Raw genomic sequence first — 19961 nt, 5'->3', positions numbered from 1 at the left:
TAAGGGCTTTTCAAAGTGCTGGGGGGAAAAAAAAAGTTAAATTAGTCATGTATCATTTAAATTTATGGGCTGCTCTAGTTTGAAGAGTTTATCTGCCTCGTACACCCTTCTTATGACTTACAGACCATTTCATCTTCAAAGAAAGCGAAGGGGGATTTTCAACGGAAGGGATTTCGAAGCACATCAGCGTCTGATTATTTGTCAGGGTGGAGAGAGAGCCCCCCCACCCTCTTCCCTTCCTGACGCCCGCGTGTATCTGGAGTACGTCTGTGCGCAGAGACGGCCCTAATGAATCGCGCAGGGATCCGCAGCGGCGTGTCTGATCGCTGCGGGCGGCCAAAAGGCCACAGCCGTCAGCCCCTTTGACCTAGATATTTATTTGCGGGTTCAGTAAAAAATCCCCGCGCGGCCGCTGACATCATTACTGTAATCCCCCCGTGTACGGTTACGACATCCTTTCATAATTCAGCTTTCCCCTTCTTCGTTCGCTCAATCATACAACGGAACCAATTTGGCGGCGTGATGTGTTTAAAATCCCCGGGGGCGGGTTAAAGACAAAGCGTGCGTGTCCGCTCTCTTCCCCCCTGCTTCTCTCCTCTTCATCCGTAGCATAGCGCTACATCGCCAGGGGAATAGCGGAGGCAAGTGCGCACTCCTTTCTCCTATCTGCGCCGGTGGAAAAATACCCGCTTAAACAGCCGTGGAGGGACAGGGAGATTAGTCTTTCGCAGGATGGCAGACGCTTTATTTTTGGACGCGCAGTTTTGGAGCATTCAAACGACGCCTTCTTTTGCAGGAGAAACTTCGGTCACGCTTTACAATGACGGCACGTGAATTTGAATTAACTCGCCAATGTTGTTGTAAACATTACAGCGAATCCAATAACAAAGCTGGTCAGATTAACTTCGCAGTAGTTAGTTAACTATTTTAGTTAATGCCAATTACTGTACCGTTATTGTAAAGTGTTACTGAATTAGCTAGCTATTGCTGTTGCTAACATTAATAAACTGATGTACAAATACATACACACAACTGCACGTATTAACCTTTCAGTAGATAGTTAGTTAACAACTACATTAGTTAATTCATAACCTAACTGAAACATCTGTCGACACCAGAGAGCAGTGGTTCTCAAACTTGGGCCTGGAGGACTCTGAACAAGTGTTTACATTTAAATAATGTTCTTGGGTAAGAACATAGGCAGTAATCATAAGCGCATCATTGCCAGGTTTACGTTTACCGGTTGTACAATTAATTCACTTTGATTCATGCAAAACCTGGCTAGGAACACAGTCAATATCACATAAAAAGGCTTTCCTTTACGGGGCTAGATACTCGCGGGCTATCAATCCATTTCAAACGAGCAGTTTTCGCTACGTTTGTACAACTCCCACAGCAAGGAAAACTAGATAGTTTATCACTTATCAAATAATATATTTTGTCAACATTGGAACACCGTATTTATGGGAGCGAGGGGGGCATATACACATTATTTATTTACTGCACATTTGCCTAAAAAAATAAACATTTTTACGACCCGTTTTCGTATAAAAACATAACTATCATCAATCAAGTTTCAAAATACCATCGGGGAAGTTTTATTTTGCATTCAAACGTCTTCTATTCTCCATGCACTTTCACGGGGAGCTACAGTTCAGACAGGCACAGAATGTGCTTACTACAGGATGTAACTCTCAGCTCAGACTGGCGGAGGGCGTGCGTTCCCGTCTTGTTAAATATGCATATGCACACGCGAGCTACTCCCATCGTTATGTACTGTACGGCGACGAATTAACAATCCAATTAGCAAAAAAAAATACACAAAAAGTCCGATAAAAACAAGAAAACAACACATTTGCTGCTGTTGGCTGTCGGTGTGCTTCAAAGGAGTTCGTTATGGCATTCTCTCATTGACGGCACTTTGATCATTCCCTAATTCCTCTGATGATGTTATCTTTGTAGACACGCACAATGCACTTTGGGTGCACTCGCCATGTAATGGGGCGACATTGATTCTACATTCATATGCACTGGATATGAGAACCGATGGTGTTGTGGTGCGGACATATGCGGGTCCTGCTTCATTTTCATGATATGAGTTGTGGAATTAAATTGGGACTGGAATTTAAAAAATAAAGGACATGGGTATGAAGACATTAAGGCAAAACCTTTTTTTTATTTTTAGATACTAACAGTGACAATACAATGCAATTCCACAGTTCACAACTCCACACGTCATACACTTCCAATGAGGACTGAAACTATACGTGTAGGCGAGGCGATAACATTATATTTGTTTACATCTCTTAATCTTTAACATGGTTATGTCTCATATTTTTGCCATGTAGTGATTTAGGCCTTCAATTAAGAACACCGTGATGAACCCTGAAGTAACTGACAGACTGCCTGAATGGCCGATCGAATCACTCCGTCAGAAACAGTCTGACAGAAAAATGTGATTATTCTTGTGTGTAATGTTTCTCTGCACATCCATTTTGCATTCAGACAAACGAGAGAGGAGAAATGACAGAGACATTTTCATTTCTGCTCCTGTTAATTGCTTATTGACGGGGGCAGGTACCGCTTGAACATACAGTAGCCTACATTCTGAGGCATCGGCTTCGCTGTCACGACGGAAACACACAAAATATCCCATAACCGCACGCCGTGACCGAGGAATACATTTAATAACACATTGGCGTTTTCATAAAGGCATCGAGTGGAACATTAGGTGCCACTCACTTTGATGAATGGAGATATTGATGAGTTTTTCTAGCGCCGATGGTTACCGCAGTCTCATTAAACGCAGACTTTAGAATCATAACAATATACTGCTGCTTTGCTATTAATAATGTGCCCGTAATATATTAAAAAGCTTTGTCAATCATCGCCACGGTGAATGTAATGAGTCTAAATAATGTGTTAGTATCCAGTAGGGAGACTTTCTGGGAAATTATTGAGAACCTGACTGCTAACTTAATCAACATATTCTGGGCAGCAACTACAGAGCGGTCCGCAAATCAGACCGACTCACATACTCACAAACGTGTCTCTTAAAACACATTTTAAACAATCGCACCACTTTCACTCACTAACGTTAGATTTTAAGTAGGGGTAGAGTAGTAACCAGGAGTTATCAGTCTAATTATATCTATTCAGTAAAATACCACGTAATACATAACATACACAATTTTGTCACCTCTGGCCCTTGTCACAAGCCGGTATCTACTGCTCCCTGTGGACTGAATCTCCTCAGTCTCTCCAATAGAGTGGGCTACTGAGTGACTCATCCTATTAAGGTGCTGAAGTGTGCGGATGTCTGGTGCTGAATCTGGTTCAGTCTGGTGTTGAATCTGGTTCAGTCTGGTGTTGAATCTGGTTCAGTCTGGTGTTGAATCTGGTACAGTCTGGTGTTGAATCTGGTTCAGTGTGGTGTTGAATCTGGTACAGTCTGGTGTTGAATCTGGTTCAGTCTGGTGTTGAATCTGGTTCAGTCTGGTGTTGAATCTGGACCGCACCAGTGCTGAATGTGCCACACAGGCGACTCTAGTGTCCCTGAGGTGAGATTCGGCACAGCAGTGACCCCTACAGGTCGATCGATCACACAGCCTGCTCAGCTGGACACAAGGCATCCTGCCCTGACTCATGTCTGTGTGAGCGCGTCTTGTGCACTGCACTGTGATAAGGAGCAGCTCTTGATATTCCTCACCTCAGAGGAGGTTGCAGCTGTTGGAATTTTTTTTTTTTTTTAAATAAAAAAAAAAAAAGGGCACATGAAATTGTGGTTAAGAAAGTGTTACAAAATGAGAATAAAGCATTAAAATAATTGTCTCCAGTAGAAAGGGCTGTTGATTAACCAGCCACAGCACAATCAATACAACTGTGTGGGGAGGTGAGAGGCCATCCTCACTGAAAACTCTGCCCGAATAAGAATAAATAAAAACTTTACAAACTTCCAAACGACCATAAGTTGCGAATGTAATTTCTCCTTCATAATCCTTCACATTCTTTATTTGAAAGCGATGTTTACAAAGGAGAAAATGAGGCTGTGTTTGTGGCCTTCATTTGGAAAATGGCAACGCTTAAGCCCCCTGATGAAATATTTTTTAAATTATTACAAACCTGACCAGCCACGTCGGCAAAGAGTTCTGTAAATATGAAATTGTTTCCCTTAATCCTCTTTAGTATAAAAACCGCTCATTGTTTGAAATGCGATAGCGCGTTTATCGTCCACTTTGGTTTAATTGGAATTTCTAGGTGTTGTAGCTGGCATCTTTTGTTCAGGGTTCTGTTTTCACAGCGATTCATCCTCCCCAGTTCCACGGCCAAATAATTGTTGGGATCCTTGGCTTTCACCCAGCTCATGCCATTCTAGAACTTTTATTATTCCAGTCCCAAATTAATCTGATCGCCGAAATACTCGTTTTCACCCAGCATTTGGTATTGTGTGTATACACACAATATAACTCCCTGCGGTCAAAATGACCATGATACAGTTTTATACATGTGGGCTGAAGATGTAGGCAGTGTGCACCATGTTAATGTTAACTAGTGTAGCATGCAGTACATAATAATACATACTAGCGGATGCTTTCAGTTGATCAGTCTAAGCAGGGGCCAATCCCCCTGGAGCAATGTGGGGTGCAGGGCCTCGCTCAAGGGCCCAAGAGCGGTGTGGATCTTATTGTGGCTACACTGGGGTTTGAACCACCAACCTTCCGGGTCCCAGTTATATACCTTTATCTAAAGTGCTGTACAATTGATGCTTCTCATTCACCCATTCTCACACACACACACACACACTCACACACTCACACACCAACAGCGATTGGCTGCCATGCAAGGCACCAACCAGGTCATCAGGAGCGATTGGGGGTTAGATGTCTTGCTCTGGGACACTTCGACACACGCAGGGATCGAACTGGCAACCCTCCGACTGCCTGACAATTGCCTCCTGAGCCACTGCCATGTAAATCATTGGAGTTTATTTTGCTTCAAAAGAAATTAACCAAAAAAGACAGATGTAGACACACAGAATGCCATCTATTAACATCTCTTTTCCTGGGGCCAATGATAACCTCAGCAAATTATGTTTTATGAAGCAGATGATCATTACCTTGACGTGTGATATGATAAAGGATTGGTTTTTCAATTATGAATTGTTCTCCCAATCGCAGCCTGGAGCTTGGGTTGCATAAATTAAACACTCAAATAAATTGAGCATTCAGGCACAAAAAAAAAGAAGAAAAATGGAACGAGAAATCAGTCATTTATAAGTGATGGTCTGATAACAATGTCTTCATTTGTCACTGAAAGTAAGGTGAGAAGCAGGTGAGTGTGTGTGCGTGTGTTTGTGCGGGTGGTGTGTGTGTGTACATGCGCGTGTGAGTGTGCATGAGTATGTGTGTGTGTGCGTGTGTGTGTGGTGTGTGTGTGTGAGGGTGTTGTGTTTGTGTGTGCGTGCGTGTGTGTGTGTGTGTACAGTATGTGTGTGTTTGCATGAGTGTACTGTATGTGTGTGTGTATGTATGTATGTATGTATGTGTGCGTGCGTGTGTGTGCTCATGTGCTTGCGTGTACTGTATGTGTGTGTGTTTGTGTGTGCGCACATGTGTGTTTGAATGAGTGAGCCTTGAAAGAGAGCAGTATGCTGAAGCGCCCACATTGGCCCGTTTCATGCCTCCATCGCACTAAACGACCCGTTCCCCGCCCGTCCCAATGTGGTACCGAGCGACTCACCTCAATCCCAGACCCAGGCTGCTCCTGACCAGAGACACCCAGTGACAAACACCGCTCTGCAGGGGCTGAGGAACACTGACTCCGGCACAAACACCGCTCTGCAGGCTGAGGAACACTGACTCCGGCACAAACACCGCTCTGCAGGCTGAGGAACACTGACTCCGGCACAAACACCGCTCTGCAGGGGCTGAAGAACACTGACTCCAGCACAAACACCGCTCTGCAGGCTGAGGAACACTGACTCCGGCACAAACACCGCTCTGCAGGCTGAGGAACACTGACTCCAGCACAAACACCGCTCTGCAGGGGCTGAGGAACACTGACTCCAGCACAAACACCGCTCTGCAGGCTGAGGAACACTGACTCCGGCACAAACACCGCTCTGCAGGGGCTGAGGAACACTGACTCCGGCACAAACACTGCTCTGCAGGCTGAGGAACACTGACTCCGGCACAAACACCGCTCTGCAGGCTGAGGAACACTGACTCCGGCACAAACACTGCTCTGCAGGCTGAGGAACACTGACTCCGGCACAAACACCGCTCTGCAGGCTGAGGAACACTGACTCCGGCACAAACACCGCTCTGCAGGCTGAGGAACACTGACTCCGGCACAAACACCGCTCTGCAGGCTGAGGAACACTGACTCCGGCACAAACACCGCTCTGCAGGCTGAGGAACACTGACTCCGGCACTAACACCGCTCTGCAGGGGCTGAGGAACACTGACTCCAGCACAAACACCGCTCTGCAGGCTGAGGAACACTGACTCCGGCACAAACACCGCTCTGCAGGGGCTGAGGAACACTGACTCCGGCACAAACACCGCTCTGCAGGCTGAGGAACACTGACTCCGGCACAAACACCGCGCTGCAGGGGCTGAGGAACACTGACTCCAGCACAAACACCGCTCTGCAGGGGCTGAGGAACACTGACTCCAGCACAAACACCGCTCTGCAGGGGCTGAGGAACACTGACTCTGGCACAAACACCGCTCTGCAGGACGAGGAACACTGACTCCGGCACAAACACCGCTCTGCAGGACGAGGAACACTGACTCCGGCACAAACACCGCTCTGCAGGGGCTGAGGAACACTGACTCCGGCACAAACACCACTCTGCAGGCTGAGGAACACTGACTCCAGCACAAACACCGCTCTGCAGGCTGAGGAACACTGACTCCGGCACAAACACCGCTCTGCAGGCTGAGGAACATTGACTCCAGCACAAACACCACTCTGCAGGGGCTGAGGAACACTGACTCCGGCACAAACACCGCTCTGCAGGCTGAGGAACACTGACTCCGGCACAAACACCGCTCTGCAGGCTGAGGAACACTGACTCCAGCACAAACACCGCTCTGCAGGGGCTGAGGAACACTGACTCCGGCACAAACACCGCGCTGCAGGCTGAGGAACACTGACTCCAGCACAAACACCACTCTGCAGGGGCTGAGGAACACTGACTCCAGCACAAACACCGCTCTGTAGGCTGAGGAACACTGACTCCGGCACAAACACGGCTCTGCAGGCCGAGGAACACTGACTCCGGCACAAACACCGCTCTGCAGGCTGAGGAACACTGACTCCAGCACAAACACCGCTCTGCAGGCTGAGGAACACTGACTCCAGCACAAACACCGCTCTGCAGGACGAGGAACACTGACTCCAGCACAAACACCGCTCTGCAGGGGCTGAGGAACACTGACTCCGGCACAAACACCGCTCTGCAGGCTGAGGAACACGGACTCCGGCACAAACACCGCTCTGCAGGGGCTGAGGAACACTGACTCCAGCACAAACACCGCTCTGCAGGGGCTGAGGAACACTGACTCCGGCACAAACACCGCTCTGCAGGCTGAGGAACACTGACTCCGGCACAAACACCGCTCTGCAGGGGCTGAGGAACACTGACTCCGGCACAAACACCGCTCTGCAGGGGCTGAGGAACACTGACTCCGGCACAAACACCGCTCTGCAGGCTGAGGAACACTGACTCCGGCACAAACACCGCTCTGCAGGCTGAGGAACACTGACTCCGGCACAAACACCGCTCTGCAGGGGCTGAGGAACACTGACTCCAGCACAAACACCGCTCTGCAGGGGCTGAGGAACACTGACTCCGGCACAAACACTGCTCTGCAGGGGCTGAGGAACACTGACTCCGGCACAAACACCGCTCTGCAGGGGCTGAGGAACACTGACTCCGGCACAAACACCGCTCTGCAGGGGCTGAGGAACACTGACTCCAGCACAAACACCGCGCTGCAGGCTGAGGAACACTGACTCCGGCACGCCATCCATCAGCACCCCGCACGCATCGGGAGAGGGAGGCGAGGAAACAAACAGGAGAGGAAGAGACGCACCCCGCCCGTTAACGCCGAGTCCTTCATCCACCTCGCCGAGCGATTCACACCAGCGCCCGGCCCCCGCGGCACCGCGGCTTCAAGCGCCATTACCCCGCCGACTTTAAAAATAACTGCAAATGGGATTTTCAAACGTCTGAGAGGCAGGACCTCATTTAACAGGGATGCACAAAGACGGATGCTACGGCGCTCTTAGAAAACGCATCTGGTGTCGGGGAAACGCCACGGAGACGAGGAGGGGGGAGCGCAGCGCAGCGACGGGGTGAAGAAAGCAGAAAAGACCCAAAAAAAAATCATCCAACGTCCTCTTTTGCAAACTGGCTCCCTCATGTCCTTAACCTCTCCTTTAACTGGTCTGGGAGAGAGATCCAAATTAGGTTACGCAAGCGCGATCCCACTGCTTTTCTGGGGGAAAGTAATTTACTGATAACTTAATGAAATATTCAAATATTCTCATTTTCACTTTTTAATTTTAAGGCAATTTCATGTCTGTTTCTTCTCCTTTACAGGGTTGGGGGGGGGGGGGGGGGGTGGGGGGAGGAAATGTTACTAATGAAAGTTTTTCCAATCTTTCCAAAATCAAACTATGTTTCTTTTTTTTTTGGCTCAGGGTAACATTTGGAGAAAAGAGCAAACCCCCAGGATTCAATGTTTTGGGGACGAGCGTTGAGAGGGATATTGATTGAACCAGGGGGACAACTGAGGTCGAAAGCAGGAGAGAAGCAGGAACATCTTCAAAGATTTCCAGAAATGCCAGTAAGAGTCCCAAACTTCTCAGGTACCTTCCGTTATATTTTCAACTACTTCACTAAGTTTTTTTTTTTTTGTCTTGTTCTTTTAAGCAGAACAAAGGATAACGCCAAAACTACAGTGGCAGAGCCAGAGAGAGAGAGAGAGAGAGAATGGTACTCTTGATTCATGAACCGCAACAAAAACAAAAACTCCATTGTGTGTTATATGGGCACACAGAAAGCAACACGGAGCAGATGTGAAAATATAACCCCTGTGCTGAGGCACCGAAAACCACCTCGAGCTCTACTTTTAGACAAGGCTAAATTCAACGGGACAGCCATTGAAAATTGCTTTCGCGCACTAGCCGAATGAAATTTAGGAGCTGGGATATGGTGTTGTGTACACGCGCACGCGCAGCTAGCTGTATACATGGCTGCACTGACACAGGGCTTACGGAGAACAGGCGGTATCAGACCTGACGCCGCGGTTTAGCGCGCGGTTCCGCAGTTCTCCGGGACTGTGTCAGCACTACAGAACAGCAGCGGCAACACATCGGCGAAGCTTTGGGACTGTAGTCCGCTTCTTTGTATAAACCCATCGGCCCGGTGACCCTTCCCTGGCTCCCCGCTTGTGCGCCATTATCAAATTCACTGCGTGCATTGTCTCTCACCACCACCCCCCCCCCCCCCCCCCGAGCTCTTGCCTCTTTTCTTCCAGAATCACAAAAGCAAATCTGGAAAGGCCACCTCTTCAGCAGCCGGCAGAATGAACCCCGCTTTCCCCCGGCGGAGAGATAGCTTTCTAAACTTAAGCTCCCGGCAAATTCTCTCCGTGCTGCGGGCGCGAGATACGGAGCGCGGGACCGGGGACCGGGGCGGGGGGCATCGGCAGGCTGCTCCGGGCTCCCCGCCTCTCCTCTCCTCTCCTCTCCTCTCCTCTCCTCTCGCATTACGCCGTGAAGACTGAGCCGCCGCGTTTAAGATGGCGAGCGGGGGAATTAAGGGCGGATTCTGCGGAAGAGAGGAGTAAAAATAGAAAGAAGAAAAGAAAAAAAAAAACGCTGTAATCCTGAAGTGAAGTGAAGGAAAAAAAAGGGCAGAAAGAGTGACAGATGGGTGGCCGCTGTGGTTTTCGGTAACACCGCGACTGGCACCCTCACCTCCTAAACGTGCCACTTATCCTCCGGAGGGAGGGATGGGGGTGGGGGTGGTACAATCTGCTACAGTTTGGCCTCCCCCCCCTCCCTGCACGGGTCACTGGGTGATCCACGGAGCCAGAACGGCCCAGCGTGTGGGCGGCCGGGCCGGGAGGAAGGATGCGCCCGCCTTTCTTTACGGCTCCTAATTTACTGTCCGAGAGAAAACGAGACCGGAAAGTTATAGGGGACCAGCGAGAGGGAGAGAGAGATGGATGGAGAGAGAGAGAGAGAGAGAGAGAGAGAGGGCCAAGAGCGGAGGATCCATCATGCATCAGTTCTGTGGGCCCTCTCAGCTATCGATGCCCCCCCCCCGCCCCACACCGCCCTGCAGAAGAAGCAGGTTGTTCCTTATTGATGCAACACAAAAGATAAGAAGAGGGATAGGTGCGCTCGCTGATAGAAAAACAAAAACTCTTCTGAGATTTGTGGCCGCTCGGCTACGAGCTCGAAGGAAACAAAAAAAAAACAGTGTTTCACCATTAGGAAGGGAGAGTGACTTTCCACTAAAAACAGACTCAGACAGACTCACTAATTACAATTACAATGACTAATTACTCATTACAATACAATTACAAAAACTTCCATTAAGTTATAAGCCCACACGGGGCATCAGGGGCAGCCTGTAGCCTAGCGGCCAAGGTACATGACCGCAAAGGACCCGGAAGGTCGGTGGTTCAAGCCCCGGTGTAGCCACGATAAGATCCACACAGCTGTCGGGCCCTTGGGTAAGACCCTTAACCCTGCAATGCTTCAGGGGTGATTGGCCCCTGTTTAGTATAATCAGCTGTAAGTCATTTTAGATAAGCAGTTCTGGTAAATGACGAATTAAATAATTTATTACAAGCCTCCATTTTGGGTGCCCCCACCATGGCATCGTCTGAGCGGTGAACCCTTCTCTTCCTCAGCTTACTCCCGGTCTGAATACAGCAGACAATTTCAAGGCAGGGCAGACCATTTCGAAAAAAAAAAAAAAAAAACACAAATCAAATATATTCTTTGTCCACCCAAGGGGCAGGAGCATGCCCTGGTTTACCAAGTTTATGAGCGAGAATGGTAGAAGCCATTCCATAGGGTGGTCCTTAAAAAAAGCATGCAAGCTCCTCAGTCTAATTGCTTACATTTACGTGATGTGTAGGATGTGAAAAAGTTTTGACTGCATATGGTGTGTTAAAGTACAGAAAGTTCCCTCGCATGGAATGTAATAACCTCTGCTACTGGAGCCAGCCATCTTGGGACTCCTTTTACCTCACTGCACATCTAGAACAGGCTAATTTCATATTACAGGAAACAGATATTCACCAGCTATCAATTTGGCTTCTCCCAGCACACCTTTCCCGCTAGAGAAAGCCTGATGATTTGCCATTTTGAAATGACACGGTCTAGGGCCCAGTAACATTTCAAAATGGTTTCAGGCAAACTACTGCAATTTTGAAGCCAATGCAAATTTCACAACTTGAAATGCTTGACATCCATTTCGGAAAAGTGATTTTAAATGGGAAGACTGCTTTGACGGGACTGGAGAACCTTTTTGGTAAAGCAGTAATCTTGGAGACGGTGAGGTAAGATGGCTTCTCTCTCTTGTGAGATGCACCAATGCACCAGTCCAATCTGAAGCACAAATCAGGACCGGTTTGCCAAACGGAAACAGTCCACACCACACAAGGCAAGATTATTGACTGCTGAGCTCTGCATCGTCACAACCAGCTAGCTGTTGGCAGTCACTCTGAATGACGGCACAGCATTGTGAAGATCCTCTAGACAACATCATAACAATGAAAACAGCCTGGCCATCTCTGGCCACTTCACAGCGTTACAATCCTACACAGTTTGGTCTTAAAGGCCCACAAACATCAGCGTTCTCTTTCTGCTTTTAGAGTCTAAAACGCTCACAAAACGTTCACAAAGAGCCCTGGGAGTTCAACTCCGCAAAACGATAACATTTGTATTTCATATCCCATTTACACTTATCTCCATGTTTAATTTAATACAAACTATAATATTTAAAAATAACTACTTATTTACTTTATCACAAACTAACGTGCAATGATGAGGAGTGAGGTGAACCTGATCAGGAAAAGATGTTATTTGTTTCTTAAACTTATGTATATATAAAAAAAAAACAAAAAAAAACAGTTCTTTAACCTAATGACTTGCAGGCATCTGAAATTATTTTTACACAATAACTTCCGGCGCTTTCTCACACCTCTGGAGCGTACAGAGGCTGCAGCGGAAGTCAGCAGGCAGGCGTACGCCGGTGATTACATGAGGTACGTACAATGCCTCCTCTCTGTTCCCCCGGAAACTGGCTCACCAAATTTGCCAAGTACTCTTTGCCCTTGGATCTGTAACTGTTCCTCGTGTTGTTGTCAAGTGACCTCGGCACCTCTTGTAAAAGCAGTCTGGAATTCATATAAAAATGTCAGGTAGCCTTCTAAAGCTGGCTTAAGACAACCGAGCTCTCTGAAATCCGGCCAAGGTCACACACAAAAACAGCGCGCCGATAAATCCCGATCTCTCAAATTCCTTACGGCAGCACTTCTCGGCGTCTCTTTTTCAGCCGATTTATAGCTCAGCAAAGTCCTTTAAATTAAATTCAGATTCTATACCCTGACACCTACTTCAATTCAAGTTCAAATTCACCAAACTGAATTGGAATTTATTAGCTATTTTGGATTCACTTCAGAATTGATTTCCGGGCCCAACTGTGCAATGATTCATTGGCAGACGCCGCGCCAAATGACAAACGGTTCACCGAAGAAAACCGGAATGTGTGTGTGAGGTTCTGCTTGTGTAGAACTATATTATTTATGACGTATGATTGCATAAGGCATGGCTGAGTACCTTACAGGAAGCATGACCCTGCCTGCTGTATGGGGCATAAGGAGAGTTTACTGCAGACCGGGGAGAGACTTCACACTCTCACACACTATAGGGCTGGGAAGCAGATGCTTAGGGATTTAACTGCATGATTCAATAGTGCAGGGATTTTGAATCACTCAAAATTAAAATAAATCAGACACCTGGATTGTTTAAACAGAACGGCTGCTGCTACTACCACAATTCCTACTACTAAATGGTACGCAAACGGTTGGCATTTATATAGCGCCTTTATCCAAAGCGCTGTACAATTGATGCTTCTCATTCACCCGTTCATACACACACTCACACCCCGACGGCGATTGGCTGCCATGCAAGGCACCAACCAGCTCGTCAGGAGCATTTGGGGGTTAGGTGTCTTGCTCAGGGACAGAACCGGCAACCCTCCGACTGCCAGACGACTGCTCTTACCGCCTGAGATAATGTCACCCCAATGCACTACTACTACTACTACTACTACTACTACTACTACTACTACTACTACTACTACTACTACTACTACTACTACTACTACTACTACTACTACTACTACTACTACTACTACTACTACTACTACTACTACTACTACTACTACTACTACTACTACAGCGAGGTCATTTGGATATTGTAGGTTTAAATTGCACAGATATGCCCAATAGCAGATCCATTACGAGCTCTGGCAGACACGAACTGACCCTCGGCCTGCTCCAGTGTCCGCCCAGCCGTGTGTGACGTGCTGTAAAACACCCAGCGCACGATCTCCCCCTCCTGCAGAACAGGATTTTAATAATCTGGAGACTGCAGCTTAACTGCCCTCCGCTCCCTACGGAGGGAGAACTAATATAAACATCAGTTTCATAATTATTCATATGCTTTTATGAAGCTGAAAGTGGGTCCATTTCCTCATTTTAAAATTAGATACAGTTAAAAAAAGAAAAAAAAAGAAAAGCCCATGCACTAATATGAAGCTTAAAGAGTAAAGGCGATGTTTCAAGTGAAGTGGAGAATCACAGCAATGTGAGCTGTAACAGCCATTAATAATAATTATGTCAGAACGGTACAAGGTTATGCATGGATGCCGACACAAACTGTTCACTATATAAAGATGATTAAACAAAGGATCAGAGAGGATTTTAATGTATTTATGCAAATAGTCTTTTCCTTTATTTAAAACCAATGTTGACTTTCATTGTAATAATTTTGCATTTTGCGTCTCTGATGAAAATGAATTATTATTCATCAAGTGAAATCATTACTTAACCGAGATTTTTAATATAAAAGTTATGTGTGACTTCAAACAGTTTTAATGCAATAAAATCGGGCGAAAGTTTCTCCACTTTCAAGTTAGGCAACGTTACATAATGAGCAATACAATGTTTAGTTTCTAAGCAGATGTAATTATTCAGGGGAACTTCTATCGCTTTATACTGTATCTGTTTTTATGTCTGTGTAGTGTATTTATAGCGGTGGTGCAGGCTTAGTGAATTGCAAGGGTAACCGGTAAGTAAAGGGGTGTTGCCATAGGCAACGTTTGGCTTGGGAATTTGGTGTATGTGACTTCCCTAGAGTTCTCTGCTTTGCCGTTTTATCCTCAAGGCAAAAACAATTGTATTGTATATAGACAGTGAGGGGACTGATCCACACTTCTTATATCTCTTGTTATGATTGGGGGAATGTATACGGGGGGAATTTGAAGGGGGCTGCGATCGGTTATGAGTTCAGGTAGGAGGGAGTGGAACTAGTTTTCTGTAAGTCTGCTTATATGAAGGGAATTTGAAACTTTTAAAAGAGATATGTACACGGGAGTGGTTATGAACCCCCTCTCTCAAGTCAACTGCTTCATCATTCGGCCCTTATCTTTCCCTTAGCTCGACAAGATTTAGGACCACTTCCCTGCCATACGGCGAGCTTACCTTAGCTCACTGTAGCTAGCTCACCATGATCCATCTCAAAGCACCATTTGTGTACCAAGCAACTACAATAACTACGACACAGCAAGTAAAGTGAGTGTTGACTTACGAATACAAAAAAATGTGTCCCACTAACAGGATCATCAGGGCTACCTGCCCTTCACAGACGCAGAACGTGATTCAATTTGTTATCCAGTTGACACTTTCAGCCAAAGAGACTTACAGTTGATTAGACTAAGCAGGGGACAATCCCCCCCTGGATCAATGTGGAGTTAAGGGCCTTGCTCAAGGGCCCAATAGCTGTGCAGATCTTATCATGGCTACATCAGAGATTGAACCACCAACCTTCTGGGTCCCAGTCAGGTACCTTAGCCACTAGTCTACAGGCCGAACAGAACTCTGACAGATAGTATCAAAGCTATAAAAACAGCATCTCATCACACACCAGGGATCCCCACGGGTGGATCAATACCCGCTAGTCCACTGTTTTAAGCTGTGTATGTGTTTGCGTGTGTGTGTATGCGTGTGTGTGTGTGTTTGTATGTGTGTTTGTGTGCATGCGTGTGCATTGCCGTGTATGGCACATGGTGTTCTCACTGGGGTGATAATGGTATAAATGTTGTTCATTTCTCTGGTTTGGGTTGTTTGCTTTAACTCTGAGATGCCTGTACACTCCACATTCCCTGTCTCTGAGAGAGAGGGAGTGAGAGGGAGGGAGAGAGGGAGATAGAGAGAGAAGGAAAGAAACAGACAGAGAGAGAGGGAGAGAGAGAGAGCGAGAGGGAGAGAGAAACAGGCAGAGAGAGGGAGAGAGAGAGACACAGAGACAGAGAGAAACACACTCAGAGACACACAGAGAGAGAGACACACACAGAGACAGACAGAGAGAGAGATAGAGAGAGAAACAGAGAGAGAGGGAGAGAGAAAGAGAGACTATCAGAAAGAGAGATAGAATCTGAAAGAGAGAGAGATAGTGAGAGAGGGAGAATCAGAGAGAGAGTGGACTGGAAATGGGGGATGAGACTGGAAACGACAACGCACCCTTAAACCACGCCAGCAGAGGGCGCCACACCTGGCTCTCTCTGAGCTGCTCGATTTATTTCCATTCCCAGATTTGTACACAGACGTGTGACGACTCTTTCCCTCTCACTCTTTAATCGGAGGGAGAGTGACAGACTTCGCTGTATGTATCCGTCTCCGAGGCGACGGTGACGTGGGCCTAATTCTCTCCATTAACAGTCTGCCGTGGATCCGCTGCACGCAGACTGAGCCCAAATCCGCCACGTCCCACAGACTTCCCTCCGCATTATCATGCCGTGAGCGGCGCATCTATTCAGACGGAGACAACGTTTCACGCGTGACGATAACGCCGACACGCTTTACCTGAGAAACACTGATGTGAAGTCCGACGCGGGGAGATGGAGACGTTATGCGCCAGAACACTCAACACACGCACTCGCTGAGGTGGAGAGGGAGAGGCAGAGGGAGAGAAGAATGCCCAACAACACCTCTTCCAGCAGCATCTTAGTGCTGCCAGCAGGTCTACCATCCAAGCACTAACCAAGCCCACGCCTGCTTAGCTTCAGCCATTTGGCAGCGACAGGGCAGGATGGGGAAACTGGGCTTGCAGCTCAATGGCTGTGGGCTGTGGGCACTGCTGTTTTAACCTCAAACATGGTACTGAACCCGAACTGCCGCAGATAAATAAATCGATTTTAAATAAATAAATAAAGGTAAACGCTCTAAAATGTGAAACCAGAGAACAGCTCCTGCCGAATACACTTTTACGTTCTGAACTCCGGCTGTCCGTCCGGATCGATACGGACTCATTCCACAGACCGTTAGGAGCTGAGGAGCGACTAAGCAAGACACTCCGGGCGGCCCAGGCACGCAAGATGACAGTGACAAACGTCCAGGGAACAGCGGAAGGGCTCCAGGACGGTGTGTGCGCGCGGGCACAATGAAACCGCGTCGCTCGCCTGACCCCGAAAGGGACGCCTTTTGTCCGCTCTGAAAAGCAGGGGGGGTGTGAGTTCACCTCACCGTTCCTCGGGTGGTTCCAGACGTCACAAGACTGATGCACCTCTCAGCTCTTCTCCAGAGAGCTCTCATGAGAACGAAGGCTGAGGCAAATGGTAAATTGTAGGCATTTATATAGCGCCTTTATCCATTCACACACACACACACACTCACATACCAATGGCGATTGGCTGCCATGCAAGGCACCAACCAGGCTGTCAGGAGCATTTGGGGGTTAGGTGTCTTGCTCGACACAGCCCGGGCGGGGGATCAAACCGGCAACCCTCCGATTGCCAGACAACTGCTCTTACCGCCTGAGCCAATGTCGGCCCAAACACAATCTGAATCCCACGAATGATGGCAAGAGCTTGCGAAACATTAGATAATGTATTTACCGCATAATGATTTGGACCTGCACTGCAAGTGGGTGCATATTGGACAACAATGTACAGGAAGTCCACCAGACCACACGTTACATTACATTATTGGCATTTGGCAGATGCTCTTATCCAGAGCGATGTAAAATAAAGTGCAAATCATAACCAGGGACAAGTGCGCTGACAACCCTCGAGGGAAGTACGGTTCTGAGTGCTCGAGCGATCGCACAGATATAAAATGTAACCCTTGTCGACGAGATAAACTGACCAAGTAGCAACACCACAGTTTTGGCAACTAGAACATCAAGAATAGTAAAAAATAATTCTACATCAGAAAGGTCAGACGTGTCAGTCTCCCTCTTGCACGAGGGTCAAACGTACACTCTGAATTTATGAATGGCAATTCCGCACAGTTCTGCTTTAAGCCTCGCCAAAAAGCAGAGGGTACACAGAGTGTACTGTGAGTGCCCCAGTCAGCCGTCTGCAAACCGGGCTTCAGCAAGGCTGCAGAGTCTGCCGGGTCTTTCTGCGGCCAGCACCCCCAACATCTGGCCCAGGCGGAAACCCAGCACTCGGGGCCAACGTCCATTTTACATTTTGTCGGCGTAAATATTCAATTTGGCAGGCGAGTCGTTCACGCAGTCTGCCCAGACCGTCGGATACTTAAACGGGGAAAAAAAACCCTGATGGCAAACAGGTGGAAGGCAGGAGGAGAGAGGAGAACAGGACCCGATAAAGGAAGGGTTATTACTCCGTTCAGTACCACTGACTTCCCCACAATTTCTACTGCATGATTTTATTACGAGTGTACAGAGCTGGCTTATGAAGGCTCCTTTAAACCTTTCTGTCTGCCAAATGAAGCGGCCTCATTGTAAGATTCAATTTAATGCGACACCCCTACATTCCTTTGCTGTTAAGAGTGTAAATATTCTGACTCTGTACGAGATCTTTGGTACGCAGGGCGACTATTTGAACAGGAGGTCTTCAATTACAATTTATAATTTGGGGGCACACAGACAGGATGTGATCACAATATTCACCCGAAATGTGCCCTTTTCCACTTTGACGTGGCTTCGGGGGGCAGGGGTGGCTAACCTTGCCCCCGGAGAGCCATGGGATACACTGGCTTCACATGATAATTAGGAACGTTCAACTTGGCCTCATCTGACCACAGCTTCATTCAATCACGATTTAAATGATCAAATGAGACCAAAATTGAAAGTGTTTGGCATCGAAACAGATGGGAGAGGAGAGGCACCTCATACCCACGGTGAAATTTGATGGTGGGTCAGTGATGTTTTGGGGCTGCACTGGGTAAGATCAATGGTATAATGGATATCACCAAGTGTCAGGCAAGTTTCAAACTGGTTGCCTCAACCCCAAGGCTGAGACTAGACTGTAGGTGGACTGTCCACACAGAAATGGTTCTGTGACAACAACATCTATGTTCTGCAATGGCCATGTCAGGCACCGAACCTCAAACCAATGGAAAACCTGCGGGCTGAACTGAAAACCTGCAGGCTGAACTGAAAACCTGCGGGCTGAACTGAAAACCTGCGGGCTGAACTGAAAACCTGCAGGCTGAACTGAAAACCTGCGGGCTGAACTGAAAACCTGCGGGCTGAACTGAAAACCTGCGGGCTGAACTGAAGAGGGCAGTTGATAAGCACAAACAGGAGAATGTGAAGGATCCTGGGCAGAGGATTTGTTCCAAAATCCCTCCAAATGTGTTCCTTAACCTTGCCAAGCATGACAGGAAAACATTGTGATTGACAGTAAATACGAAAACCTCGATTTTTGGTGAGTGAAATCAATTTTAATTAAATGAATGGTTCCATTGGTGGAGGCGACATGGCTCAGGCAGCAAGAGCAGTCATCTGGCAGTCAGAGGGTTGCTGGTTCGATCCCCCGCCCGGGCTGTGTCGAAGTGTCCCTGAGCAAGACACCTAACCCCCAAATGCTCCTGACGAGCTGGTTGGCGCCTTGCATGGCAGCCAATCGCCGTCGGTGTGTGAGTGTGTGTATGAATGGGTGAATGGAGAAGCATCAATTGTACAGCGCTTTGGATAAAGGTGCTATATAAATGCCAACCACTTACCAACCACTTACCGTCGAAACATGAATAAAGTACAGCGTCTTTAGCATGAAGCCATTTTGAGTTCATCTCAAAATGGTTTATTTCAAAGTATTTCTTGTGCATTGCCAGTCAGGGGTGCCAATAATTCCGGAGCCCGCGGTAAATGGGGGGGAAATAACAGTGCTCGGCTCGTATTAAAACCAGACCCTCTGTTTTCAAAACGACACGAGTCTTCTTACTGCCAACCCGCATTTTCACTACGGCTACTTGGGAAAGTATGAGAGCAATCACGGAAAAACCACACGGAGGTATTTGAGCTGGCAGTTAGATTTTTGTTGTTGCTGCATGTGGCAAATAGAGGCAGGTGATATCGACAGTGCGGAACACAAAGGAAGGGGCCGCAGTTTGTATCGTTCACAGACGAGCCGTGAGTAATGAAAGCTTCGGAGAAGAGGGGGAACAGCTCCAGTGTTGATAAAAAATCTTTGTGTGAATTCCCGATCTGACGCCGAGAGATTTAAGTGGACTCCAATCTTTGTCCTTTTTTTATTTTTATTTTTATTTTTTATTATTTTTAGACAATTCAGCACCACAGTTTAGCAAGTGTTTGGACATCAACAACAACAAAAACATTTTATAATAATAACAATAATAAAAAACTTTAAAAACAAGTCATGATTAAAAGGGTGC

The 19961-nt window shown here is 47.3% G+C and overlaps 1 protein-coding gene across 2 annotated transcripts in view; it reads right to left on the bottom strand.

The window, feature by feature from the left end:
* Positions 1–19961, bottom strand: part of LOC133139312 (immunoglobulin superfamily member 21-like) — a 251621-nt gene that overhangs the window by 48770 nt on the left and 182890 nt on the right. The window lies entirely within an intron of this gene.

The sequence above is a fragment of the Conger conger genome, chromosome 10 (genome assembly GCF_963514075.1).
Source record: "Conger conger chromosome 10, fConCon1.1, whole genome shotgun sequence".
NCBI lineage: Eukaryota > Metazoa > Chordata > Actinopteri > Anguilliformes > Congridae > Conger > Conger conger.
The sequence above is the reverse complement of the archived record's forward strand: the minus strand, read 5'-3'. Positions and strand labels throughout refer to the sequence as shown.